Below are 14,870 nucleotides of genomic sequence, written 5' to 3'. Positions count from 1 at the left end.
AATTCTGCACTGAGTATTTTATTTATTGAAAATATATCACACCACACATAGATATGCTACGATCAGTTCACCAAAAAACCTACCCTTTCTACCTTGTATTACATGGAATTAAATAAGTTTACATCCTCAAAAATTCCATGACTAAGTTTGATGCATGAGTTATCCATTACATAGATCGAACCAACCAAAAAAACAAAAACTATTTGTTTTTTTATCAGCAATAAATAAGAAAATCTTAAAAGTATCCCTGATTTTAGTGAAAAATACAAAAACTAATTTAAATCTATCTTCTTATCCTATCTAGATAACACTTCTAATCTAGGAACGCATTATCCTGACATCGAATCTCTGCTTTTGGAATAAAATATTAAACAAGATCCCATCTATGTTGTGCAGCTGCTCCTGTTGACATGACTTCTCGCATGCTAGAAGACAACTAGCCTATGACTAGGCAATGAGCATGTTCCTGATAAAGAGACAAACTCCTCCATTCTCCCCAAGACATGTGGCAGCATTGAAACACCATAAAAAACCATGTGTAGCATGTGCACAGCAGTTGCGCAACGCCTGTGTAGAAAATTTCAAAAATACTAATTGCACCTCCTTTCCTGCTTCAAATTACACAAGATGGCCCCAACTATTCAATAAAAACTTTAGACTACAAAAGAAACCTTTAGAAAGAAAAAAGGTGGTCCATACAACCTTCGCAAAAATTTAACGAGCTCTGCTATGCAACACTGAAAGTTTCCAACAATCATCAAAATTTGAAAAGCCAGCAAGTAAACCATTACCTCCTTTTCCTTTTACAATCTAAAGGCTTCTTGGGAGATGTCTTAGTCTTGGTTCCTTTGGATGAAGTGTCACCTTATTTGATCAATGCTAACTAAGGTAAATTTGATTTTTTCTGTAGCTTAGCTCTTGGCTTAGGTGTGCTCCCAAATGCAAGCACTCCAGCTACCTATTTGTACTTCTTCACCAACCTCCAAGCTTTTGACAATTTCTGTTTCATTACCCTTAGTCTCCTCTTTGGAATCAAGTTTCTAATGTAGTATTGCTTCAGTTGTTTTCTTGCAGGGAGGAACCATTTGAGGAACACCTTTGCTTTTTCAAGTGACTCACTAGATTCAATTATACTTTTCATTAGTTTCCACTATTAGGTGATTATCAAACCTTTCAAATTATTCATTATCATCTGCCACCATCATAACCTGTAGCTGACATGCTTCAATCTCTTCTACTAACCTTTGACATTCCTTCCACTAGTCAAATGCAAAATTTTTCGATAATTAAACTATTTTCTTCATTTGTTCCATCATCCTAGTTTAGGCTTTGTTTCCCTGGTCACAGACCTCCTAGGTTTCATTCTAGTTTCTTCCATTTTTTCAACATCTATCACCTACTTGCCATTCAGAAGGTTGTTTAGATGTGTCACCCTCTAATTGTTGAGCTATCTATGATGATGTATATTTGAGTTTCCTATTCTCCTTCTGCATGTAAGAAATCTAAAGGTGTGCTTTAGCCAAATCATCCTATAATTTTTCAATCTCCTTGTCTTGGTTTTGTTCCACTTAAACATTTTTTGGTTCACTTGTAACTATCTCTATCCTTTCTTCTGGAATAGTAACAGGTTTTTTAGGAGATGAATTCTTAATTATTTTCTTGGTTACCACCTTGGTTCTTAGTCTCAAGACCACTTGGGTTTCCTTTGCTATTGGAACTTTTTACTTCCCTTTCCTAGCTTCTTTCTTATCCCTGCTCAATTTTTCCACTATATCCTTCATTGTTATTTCATCCTCAATATCTTCTTATCCTTCATGTATCTCCATTTGGGAAATGTATGCAACTTGCTGAGGAGTTTGCTCTTTAGTATTTTTTTTAGTCCTCAACCTGGTTGTAGGCCTTAATAAAAATTGTGTCTCTTCTTGTGCAGTTTGGACCACGTCTACTATTCGAATCTTTGTTGTCTGAATCTTCTATTTTCCCTTCTTACACACATTCTTACCCTAATTATTTTTGTTTTCTGTTGTCTTGATCACTGGCTCAGTTATGGGAAGTTCCTTCTCTTCACAAACATCCATGGGTGAAATGTCTGCTTGAGGTCGCAGACCTAGATGAGACCAAAAACTTTGCCATGAGATTTTTTTCTTTTCAAGCTCATACATAACCAAAATATTTATCAAAGAAAAATGAAATAGGCTAGACATGTGACTATCCTTCTTAGCTTGCACTTTCTCCCCCTTCCTCCCTAGGCTCTTGAACAAATAGTGTGGTAGATTCATGGTCTATTTAGAAGTGAAATGTACCAAAATTCTGAGGTGGTATTGAGAAACTTTGTTGAACCTACCCTCATAGGTGAAATATATTTGAATAACCTTGAGTAGCTGGATATAATGGCTCTGGAGGTGTGTGCTAGGAAAAGTAGTGTCAAATTTATCTTTGAACTGTGGCTTTACAAACTCTTTGAAACATGACATGTTCAAATCATCTCCCTCCACTTTTCTCCATTTGCAGGGATAGTTGTGGCATCAACAATAAGTTTTTCTGAAATAAATAGCTCTAGGTTCCCTAATTTAACTTTTCCCTCCTTGAGATTCAAGGAAAACATACTACCAACTTGCACATGGTGACCTACTTCTTGTATTTTCTCACAAAAGGGAATACATCCTGAGTTTTCAAAGGCTATTATGATTTCTAGATTGGAGTTGACTAGGTCTAGAATTTTAGGTTCAACACTCACTATTTCCCTTCCTGTCTTACCAACAATGGGATCCATCTATCTTTGCACACAATGGGACAGGTTTTAACCCTCATGGTACATTGGTTGAATGATAGGAGGGCGACAATAAATTGTAGGTACAACAAACCTAGGCCTTACAACTACCTAATGACCTAACTTTCGACACGTTGCACAATAGATGGTAAGGAGCGTACTGTTGTTTATATGAAGGATGATGGTGATGAAAAAGCTTACGAAACATTACTCTAAACCATTTAAAGCATGAAAACATTCACATTAAATCCTAAACATATAATTCTTACTTATGAGCTCAAATAGGTTGGATATAGGGCTTACACAACACTTTAAAAACAATGGACTAACCCAACTCAATTAATTATGAATCATGCTTAATAATTAATGAATATGAGCATTAGGCATTATGAATCCTATCTCAGACTTGGCTAGAAATGAAATTATTCCATGTGTCGATGCTGTGTAGGTCGTGGAGTGTCACTACGCAACAACTATGCAACACTGTGCAATGAACTATTTGGGTGGCGCTACTGTGCAATGATGGCTTTACAATGACTGTAACTTTGTTCTATGTTATTTATTTTGCTGTGGATCAATCGTGTATCTTTGACTTTGATTATTTACTAGCATAGACTCAGCATGAATATACTCTGCATGGATTAAGGCAGTCATCTCATTTTGATTTGAATTGCACTTGTTTTGTCTTGTAGTGTGATGTCATAAAGCGCTCCAATTAGAGTGATATGATCAATCGAGCATCAAAAATGATTAAAACATTAGGGAGTATAACGTTCTTTAGATAGTGGGGGGAATGGGGTTATGTCATACATGATGGGTATTATGGTCTTTTGGGGAAATAGATTTAGGATAAAAAATGGGGGAATAAATGAAAGTAATGTGAATGATGGGTAGGTGGTAAGAGGGGAAAAAATGGTATGGGGTGTAAGTTTTTTTGAGAAGGGATATTAATAAATGAATAATGGGAAATCAGGTTGTAGAATTAGGGAAGAAAGGGTAGCTAAGAATAGGGAATGAAATGAAGAATATTTTTTAAGGACCATATTCCTTGAGCACCAGTATTCTGACAATGATGAACTCAATTGAACAAATTCTAACAGACATACAACTGAAACATCCTCCTTGCCTTGACTGTACGAAGATGTGAAACCATGACTCCCAATGACTTGACACTTTTTAACGCTTGATTGAACGACTTGATGACAAAAATCTAGCGATGTCGAACAGTGACCTTCAAAGCTACGGCAATAACAATGGTCATAGTTGTGACTCATTTAAAAACTAAAAATTAAAGAATACAAGAAACATTCTACAATGAAAACTATTGACCCTAACATTGGCTCCAATGGGGATGGAAACCTCCCCGTGAGGTGCCAAGTAAAAAAAGACAGACTAGTGACCTAAACCATTGGGAAAAGGAGTCAAACATCAAAAATTGAAAATATGATTAACAAAGTAAAAAATTCGACTACTGACTGACTTAAATTACTTATGTTAGCAGATCATCAGGATCTTAGGGCCTTCACTTTGGGCTTCAAATCCCAATGTCGACCGCCCCCACTTGCAGTATTTGAAAATAAAAATGGTATATACAATGAAATGTCGGATAAGTTGTAACTTAGGCAAGAAATGTTTTAGCAGCCTGCCATTGACAAGCCCTCCTCCAAGTAGCTCTCCTAACAAGTATTTAAGCATTATTTCCATGAAAGGAAGCAACCTTAAAAGGACCTTTCCACAAGTTGTCAAACTTCCCGTGTTTTACTTTCTCCTCATTTCAGGCATCCCATTTCAACACCAAGTCTTCAATCTGGAAATCAACTACCTTACTTCTTCTGTCATAAATTACCTTGATTCGGTCCTATATCAACTGAGTATTTCTGTATACCTCTTCTATTGACTCCTGAAGTTGGATCATATGACTGATTCCCCTCTGTATATAATTGGGTTCCACTTCCACTTCTTGCAAAAATTTCATCACAAGAACTCCTAGCGAGGAAGGAAATAATACATTATTGCCATAAACTAGTTGAAAAGGAGACCTGCCTATTGAAGTTTTGGTGCTAACCCAGTCAGCCCACAGTGCATTTACCAATTTCTTATAACAAGTTCTTTTGTTCTCTTGCAACAATTTCTTGATAATATTAACTAGGATGTTATTATAAGATTCAGCCAAGACATTACCCTGAGGGTAATAGAATTTTGAGCGGCCAAGAAAAATGTTGCATTTATGACAAAAATCCACCATCTTCTTCAATGTAAAAGCGACAACATTATTTGTAATGACTTTTTGTAGTCAACCAAACTTGGACAAAATATTTTCTTCCAAAAATTGAATGATCACTATGTCTGTAGCCTCTCTGGTTGAGACTGCCATGATCCACTTGGTGAAATAGTCAGTTGCTGTCAATATCCACTTATGTTGTCCGAAAGAAATAGGATGGATTTCACCAATAAAATCAAGTCCCCATTTCTGAAATGGTGACTCAACTATTATGGGTTTCAGGGGAAGCGGGAGTAATTCATTCCTTCCTTCAAATATTTGGCATTCTCAAAAGTTAGAAACTCTCTTATATACATTAGTAAACAAATTTGGCCAATAAAACCTGGCCCTTAAGATCTTCTTTAGAGTGATTTTCCAAAACAAATGTCCACCACAGTCCCCTTTATGAAATTCCTCCTCTGGTCTTTTGAGCTTCATCTTCCAACAAACAATTTAACAACATGCCACCGGGGTCCTTCCAATACAAAAACTGATCTATAATACAAAATTTGACTGATTTCAACTTCAAAAATATCGCTTTGGTTGTGTTCAAACCTGGGGGTGCTTGTAAGTGTTGTAATACATACATGATGTCTACATACCATGGAGACACAACAAAATTTTCCACAACCTGCTCAACTGGCCTCAACTCATCTTCTTCTAACAGGGAAACCAATAAATTTATCTCCAAAGCATGTAGATTTGATTCTGCCATAATTTTTGCCATTCCTTGCCCTTGATCAACTTTGTGGGCTTAATTTCAATGTCATACTCAAGTATGGAGTCAATTCATATACCACACCCACCTTCTGGATCATTCTATGTAAGAATGTCTTTGACAACAACACTTGGCACGTAGGAAACAACATGTGAAAGTAAAATATACACTCAGAAGTCCTTCAAAGCCTTCACTAGAGAAAATTCATGTTTTTCCATAATATTATATTTGAGGATAGCATCCCTGAGTGTTCTGCTAAAAAATGCTATGGGCTGTTCCTCACCTTGCCAATTTTTCTACATCAAAACAATTGCAATACTATGTTCTAAAGAAAAGGAAAAGATAATAAAATCTCTGGTGTATTCCAGACTAACAAGCACAAGGGCACGAGACAGTTCAAATTTTACTTCATTAAAGGATTTTCTACTTTCCTCATTCCATTTTACTTCGCTATCCTTTTTCATCATGTCAGTAATTCTCCTAAAGAGTTCAACTAGATTATGAATAAACCTTCTTAAGAAATGTATTCTTCCAATAAAAGAATGAATTTCTTTCTTACTTTTGGGGAAGTCCATCTTCTGAATGGACGTAATTATGTTTGGATAAATTCTAATACCATCTTTAGAAATGATATGGCCTAACAATTTCCCTTCTTCCAGCCCAAACAAAGATTTTTTGGGGTTGAGTGAAATGCCATATTTTCTGCACTTTATAAAAACTTCCCTCAAGTGCTACAAATTATCCTCATTTGACTGGGAATAAACAATAATATGATCCAGATATATCACCAAGAGTTTATCCTTCTCTTCTGCAAAATATAAGTCCATAGCTTGATGAAATGCCGCTCTCGCGTTCATCAAACCAAAAGGCATCTTAGCATATTTGAAGGTCCCCCAAGGTGTAGTGAATGCATTCTTATCCTAATCTTCTGGGTGAACCAAAATCTGGTTATACCTTGAAAAACTATCCAAAAATGACATCCTTCTTGCACCCACCACTTTCTGAAGGATATAATCCATTTTCGGTAATAGATAGTTGTCCTTGAGAGACACCTTGTTTAAATTCCTAAAATCTACACACAATCTGATTTCTCTTGTCTTCTTCCTAACTGGCACTAAATTAGATAACCATTTAGAAAATCTAAGAGGTACAATGATGCCAACATCAAATAATTTCCTTACCTCCTTTTCAATTAAAGACGACATAACAAGATTTGTCCTTCACAAATTTTGTTTGAATGGCCTCTAATCCTCCTTGATTGGTATTGTGTATTGGATGATGCTCTTGTCATACACCTTTAAATAGTCATATCCCCAGGAAAAGACATCAGAGTACTCTCAACAAATCCAAAAACTTATGTTTAATTTCCGGACTCAAATGCTTGGATAACTTGATCATATGTGTCTTATCCGCTATTCCTATGTTACATTTCTCCACTCCAGCCTCAGTAGGCATCAATTTTGGTCTCTTGGCTATATCATTTTGATCGAAAATATCCTCTAATGGTATGATCCGTCTTGGTATAAAATTATCTTTTAGTTGCAACACTTTCAATTCTGTCCCTAGTCTGTCCAATTCTTCCTTAATATGATTTATGAAACTTTGTTTTTCATCTTCCTCTATCTTGCAATCATTTTCAATCCTTAATTTGGAAAATTCATCTTTCATCAATAGGAAATTTTCCAAATGTTTGTCATTCTCGAAAACATGCCAGTACTTCATATTGTCTGGGACAATAGGACTATATTTCACTTCAACTTTGTACTTGCCTCTAACACTGCTAGAAATTTCAAAATCAGAGGTTGATGTGGCCAAGGCATCTACAACAATATTTTCTCTTCTAGGAAAAACTAAAAAACTATATTCAGAAAATTTTTGCAAGCAATCCATGACAACATTCTGATAAGCATGCATCCGGGGATGTTTTTTCTCGTACTGACCTTTGAATTTCCTAATGACTAACTCTAAATCTCCATAGACAGATATACTTTTGGCTCTTGATTTATTCAAGACTTACAAACCCAAAATGAGTGATTTATACTTTGCCACATTGTTGGTACAATCAAAAACTAATTTGTACGAATAGAGTTTGGTCTTTCTGACTTTGGGGTGACTATCCACACACTCGCACTAGCACCTTCTTTGCTTGTCACCCTGTCAAAATGCATGGTCAAGATTTGTTATCTTTTATCTTCTTCTTCACTCACTCCAGTCTTCAAATTTTCAATTTTTTAATTTACTGTTATGTTTCCTTGTTCCTCAATTTGTTTGTTGGTATGTTTCACATTTTTCTCCTCTTTTATTTTTGTTATAAGAAATATACTTTTCTCCTCTTCATCAAAACAACCATAATTAAATAAAACCAAAGAATCTAGATCAGAATGAACAACATATACTGTATTATTTGTAGGCTTCTCTTTTTTGCTAATCATATATTGCATCAATGATTCTCTATACAACCTCCTAGTTTGGCCACCAAACACTGAGACAATGATGTAAGACATATCAGTTTGCATTGCACCATATAAATTTTCCATCCATGACCTTGATAGAAGCATGCCAAATTTAGGAGGTATGTCCACTACAATAATGTCCATCACCATACTTTTGGAAGGAATTTGAGTTAATGAGACTGCTAAATCCTTGATCAATCCCAGGAACTTCACTTTGTTAGAATCAAATGAGTATAGGTCCTTGTAAGGTCTGGTGATGTCAAGCCCCAACCTCTCCATAATCACTTTCGGCATCAAATTGTGTGAAGCCCCAAAATCCAACATATCATTGTGCAATATTTGATCATGCACGTTCAAATTGACATAAAAAGGAGTAACATCTTTGTCCTGGCCTCTGTAATCAATATTTGGCCTAAAAATGAAAGTTGGATGTTCATCATCTATGTTGACAGTATCATAAATTTTGTCAACTCATAGCACATTTAAAATTTGTGTTGTATATTGATAATTTCTCAGCAATTCACCGAGGGGAATGGAGATTCTCAACTTGGAAAGCTCAGTCTCAAAATTAAAAGGATTTGGTGTTTTCTCTGCCTCCTTATGAAGAACATCTTTCTTGTTTTCTTAGTCCTTTGAAGACTCATATTTCCTTTGCAAAATGGTGATCGGTGGATCCTTCTTTTGACCACTTCTACTTGGCACATCTTTCTTTCCATTACTAGTTGCCACATCCTTCTTTTTTGTATTGTTGGCTGCCACATTTTTGTTCCTTAAATTATACTATCTTTGGACCTGCATGATGGAATTTTGATACCCTTTTTTGTACTCCTCAGATTTAGCCATCATCATATCATTTTGGGACTAAGAAAACAACCATTCTTCCTCTTCTATCACAAAATTCTCAAACTGCTCTTGCTCTTGATCCTCTTTGGTCAGATACACAACTTGTTGCCTATCACCAAAAAAAAGAATTTGATCCTCTAGTAATTTCTCATCTTCTTCATCCTATTCTTGGGCATAATTTTTATGAAAAGGTGGCTTTACTTGTTGTTGTGACTCCTCTGGACCTTTTTTCTCCCTTTGTTTATTTTGGACTTGTGGTTATCTTCTAAAATTTGGATTTTGGATCTATGGACCAACTTTGGGTTCTCTAACAATAGCTCAATCAATTAATGCCATATTCTCCATCATCTTCTCCATTGTTATGACCAAGTTATCTAATTTTGCATCAGAGGAAGTGGCATACTCTTATTTTACAGTTATCTTTCTTTCTGATTTCATTTTGGATTTCTTCGCTAGTAAATTGACCTCCACTCTAACTTCATTACTTTGCATGTCTTCAAGTGTCACTGGATTTCTCTCCCTTAGCTGGTATGCCATCTCGAGATCAAAACTATTAGGATAATGGAGCAAATATAGTCCTGGAGGGGGATTTATATCTATAGGTATGGAATTATACACTTTATTGAAACTTGTGGAGAAATCCTGGAGTGTCTCACTAGGCTTTCTTTTCAGATTTTCATATTCAACAAGGATTTGTAAGGTATTATTCTTCTCTCTCCATATCGCAATGAATTCATGCTCCAATTCTTGATAGCTAGCAAAAGTTCCAGCATGGGAACTTCTGAACCACTTTTGAACATCACTAGAGAAACTTTGTGCAAATAATCTCATGTTAACATCTTTGTGATCTAATTCCTCCAGGTCCACAAAATCATTCACTTTATCCACATGCTATTTAGCAGTAGTCTCCCCTATACCATCGTATTGGGGGAGTCTCTGGCCATAATTCCAAGGTATATCATGCAATTTAGCAGGTAAAACTAGAGGGGCATACCTTGCTGCAATAGCTACTACTTGGATACTTGAGGAGCTTAATGGGGATATGAATGAAATAGAGGACGATGAAATAGTTTGATGGCTGGTTGTGAAGACAAGTAATGTAGGAACACAAGATAATATGGGAGCTACACTAACAATTAAGCTGGTAGGAATTTAAGAAGTTATCACAACAAATGTTGGGACAACAAATGTAACAGGAATTGCAGTTTGTGAGTGGATTGATTTTTGAAAAAGAACTGCTTTTTTAGCAGTTTGTTGTACTTTACTAACTAGGCCTCTAATTTTACTGAACTGCTGCAATATATTTTTTCCTAACTTAGATTTCAGAAATTGGAGGTGAGGACTGATAATGGATAGATCCACCACAGCTCCAGAAATGAAAGACTTAGATCTAGTTCTAGATAGAGGAGGCTCAAAGTAAAAAATGGGACTTGTTAACTATGCTCAAATTTATGGCAAAGAAAAACACCTCTCAAAAGGGAAATTACTTCCTTAACTCTCCTCGGATGTTCTCTTCTTCCTAATCAACCTTTCAGGATCGTTTACAATCATAGGAGGATTTGGATCAGGGTTTTGTCTAGTATGGCTCTTGGAAGCCATATTTTCTTACCAAAGTTTGCATGTAGCCAATTTCAAGGCAAGTCAAGTTTATCTTCAAGGTTTCAGCCTATGAATACCTAACAACCTGTCTCCTACAGGACTAGGATGTAACTCTAAAAACAACACATATTCCCAGGGAAAGTTTGGCTTTCGCTCCTCGACAACATCGCCACTGTGTTATCACTCTGTAAATCCCTTAGGGTGAGGAAAGGGCCACAAAGGTATCCAAAAGACCAATTTAGACTAGAAACTGGTCCTTTCTAGCTATAGGGGGCTCCCTCACTCAAATCTAAAGATAAAGGACTCTACAGGTCATAATTTGACAAAGACCAGATTTGAAGAAGATTTGTAAAATTTAGTGGAAACTTGTTGGAGGAATCTGGGACATTAGTGCATGTGACCATAAATATTATTAACTTATTATACTAGCACATGTATCAACCAACTACATAGGTAGAAGCTTGTCAAGTACATACTTAGAATTGATAATGATTGCAATACATTGGGAAATAAAACATATAACAACACTCATTCACATGTAATAGAGCATATGAAAATTCCTTTTACAAATTTTATGATTGAATTCTTATAAGAACGAGATAAATAGAAGCATAATACATTTCATTGCATATGAAACAGTAAGACACAGCTATACTAGAGCATGCATGATGAATCCTAGAAAAGTTGTTCCATTGCACCTTTCAAAAATAGACAGAATAAAAATAAGTTAAAAGCAAGTAGTACACAAGAGAAACATAGATTTGAAATAAGGTACCACAAGAATCTCTAAATGATAACTGGAAAATTTCTGCACTGAGTATTTTATTTATTGAAAATAGATCACACCACACACAGTTATGCTCCAATCAGTTCACCAAACAACCAACCCCTTCTACCTTGTATTACATGGAATTAAATAAGTTTACATCCTCAAAAATTCCATGACCAAGTTCGATGCATGAGTTATCCATTGCATGGATCGAACCAACCACAAAAGCATAAAATAATTATTTTTTATCAACAGTAATTAAGAAAATCTTAAAAGTATCCTAATTTTTAGCAAAAAATATAAAAATTGATTTAACTCTATCTTCTTATCCTATCTAGATAACAGTTATAATCTAGGAAAACATTATCCTGACATCGGATCTTTGCTTTAGGAATGAAAAACTAAAAAGCAACCCAATGACCCATATGTGTTGCGCAGCAGCTCCTGTTGGTATGCCTTCTCACCTGTTAGAAGACAGTTGGCCTGTGACTGGGCGCTGAGTAGGCTCCTGACAAAGAAAAAAACTCCTCCATTCTCCCCATGACATGTGGAAACCTTGAAACACCATAAAAAACCATGTGCAACATGTTCACAACAATTTGTAGTGTTGTGCAGTGCCTGTGCAACAAATTTCAAAAATACTAATTGCACCTCCTTTCCCACTTCAAATTACACAAGATGGCCCCAACTATTCAATAAAAACTTCAGACTGCTAAAGAAACGTTCAGAAAGCCAAAAAGTGATCCATATAGCATTCACAAAAATTTAACAATCTCTGTTGCACAACACTAAAAGTTTCCAACAATCATCAAAATTTGAAAAACCAGGAAGTAAGCCATTACCTCCTCTTCCTTTTACTAGCTGAAGGCTTGTTGAGAGATGTCTTGGTCTTAGTGCCTTTGGATGAAGTGTCACCTTCTTTGATAAATTTTGGCTGAGGTGAATTTGATGTTGTTTGTAGCTTAGGTCTTGGCTTAGGTGTTCCTAGATGCAGACACTCCAACTACCTGTTTGTACTTCTTCACCAACCTCCAAGCTTTTGATAATTTATGTTTCATGACCCTCAGTCTCCTCTTTAGAATTAAGTTTATAATGTAGTATTGCTTCAATTGTTTTCTTGCAGGGAGGGACCATTTGAGGAACATCTTTTCTTTGTTAAGTGCCTCATTGGCTTCAATTATTATTTTGTCAGCTTCCACTATTAGGTGATTAACAGACCTTTTAAATTCTTCATTATCATCTTCCACCTACATAACCTATATCTGACATGCTTCAATATCTTCTAGTAAACTTTGATATTCCTTCCACTGGTAAAATGCAGTATTTTCTACTAATTGAACTCTTTTCCTCATCTGTTCCATCCATCCTATTTTAGGCTTTGTTGCCCTAGTCATAGGCCTCCTAGGTTTCATTCTAGTTTCTTCCATTTGTTCAACATCTATCACATGCTTTCCTTTTTCTTGCGCAATAGGTTTAGAAGTCCCTTTAGATGTGTCACCATCTACTTGTTGAACTATTTGTGAGGCTATATATCTTAGTTCCCTATTCTCCTTCTGTAGGTAAGCAATCTGAAGGTGTGCTTTAGCCAGATCATCCTGCAATTTTGTAATCTCCTTGTCTTGGTTTTCTTCCACTTGAACATCTTAGGTTCACCTATATTTGTCTCTAGCCTTTCTTCTGGAATAGTAACAGTTGGTTGAGGAGCTGGCTTCTTAATGTCTTGCTTGGTTCCCACCTTGGTTCTTGGTCTCAAGGCCACCCAGGTTTCCTCTCCTACTGACACAGTTTCCTTCCCTTTCTTGGATGCTTTCTTATCCCTGCTCAATTTTTCCACTATGTCCTTCATTGTTACTTCATCCTTAGGATATTCTTCTTCTTCTTGTATCTCCATTGGGGAAATTTCTGCAACTTGTTGAGCAGTTGGCTCTTTAGTAGTTTGTTTAGTCCTCAACCTGGTTCTAGGCCTCAATAGAAATTGTGTCTCTTCTTGTGATGTTTGGATCGCCTCTATTGCTTAAGTCTCTGCTGTCTAAATCTTCTCTTTTCCCTTCTTACTTACATTCTTACCCTGACTCATTTTATTTTCTATTGTCTTCATCACTGGCTCAGTTTTGGGAACTTCCTTCTCTTCACAAAAATCCATGGGTGAAATATTTGCTTGAGTTAGCATATCTAGACCAGACAAAAAATTTGCTAGGAGATTTTCTTCTTTTCAAGCTCATACATAAACAGAATATTTATGAAATAAAAATGAAATAGGTTGGACATTTCACTATCCTTCTTAGCTTTCACTTTCTCTGCCATCCTCCCTAGGATCTTGAACAAGTAGTATGGTATATTCATGATCTTTTTAGCAGTGAAATGTACCAAAAGTCTGAGGTGATATTGATAAACTCTACTGAACCTACCCTCATAGGTAAAATATCTTTCAATAACCTTGAGTAGCTAGCTATAATGGCTCTGGAGGTGTGTGCTAGGAAAAGTAGTGTCAAATTTATCTTTGAACTGTGGCTTTACAAACTCTTTGAAAAATGAAAAATTCAAATCGTCTCCCTTAAACCACTTTTCTCCATCTGTAGGGATAGTCGTGGCATCAACAATAAGTTTTTCTTAAATAACCAGCTTCAGGTTTCCTAATTTAAATTTCCCCTCCTTGATATTTAAGGAAAACATGCTGGGAAAGTACACATGGTGATAGAATGATTGTATTTTCTCACAAAAGGGAATGCATCTTGAGTTTTCAAAGGCTATTATAATTTCTAGATTGGAGTTGACTAGGTTTAGGCTTTTAGGTTCAACTCTCACTATTTCCCCTCCCATCTTATGAATAGTGGGAGCCATATGTATTTACACACAATGACAAATGTTTTAACCCTCGTGGCACATTGGGTGAATGATAGGAGGAAAACAATAAACTGTAGGTACAACAAAGCTAGGCACTACAGCTACCCAACGACCCAACTTTCAACATGTTGTGCAATGGATAGTAAGGAGCATACTGTTGTTTATACGAAGGTTGTTGGCAATGAAAAATCTTACATACCTTTACTCTAAACCATTTAAATCTTGAAAACATTCACATTCAACCTTAAACATATAATTATGAATTATGGACTCAAAGAGGCTGGAATAGGGCTTGTGCAACACTTTAAAAATAGTGGACTAAACCAACTCAATTAATTGTGAATCATGCTTATTAATGAATATCAAGATTATGCACTATAACTCCTACCTTAGAGTTAGATGGAAATGAAATTCTGCCATGTGTCGATGTTGTGTAGGTCATGGAGGGTCACTGCGTAGCAGCTACGCAACACTGTGCAATGAATTATTTGGGTGGTGCTAGTGCATAGTGATGACTTTACAATGATTGCAGCTTTGTTCTTTGTTACTTCCTTTGTTGTGGTTTGATCCTAGATCTTTGACTTTGATGGTTTACCAGCCCAAAATTAGCATGA

This window comes from Pinus tabuliformis, chromosome 2_1 (genome assembly GCF_031772625.1).
Source record: "Pinus tabuliformis cultivar Carrire ecotype Pingquan chromosome 2_1, CPIR1, whole genome shotgun sequence".
NCBI lineage: Eukaryota > Viridiplantae > Streptophyta > Pinopsida > Pinales > Pinaceae > Pinus > Pinus tabuliformis.
Note: the sequence above shows the minus strand (reverse complement) of the source record.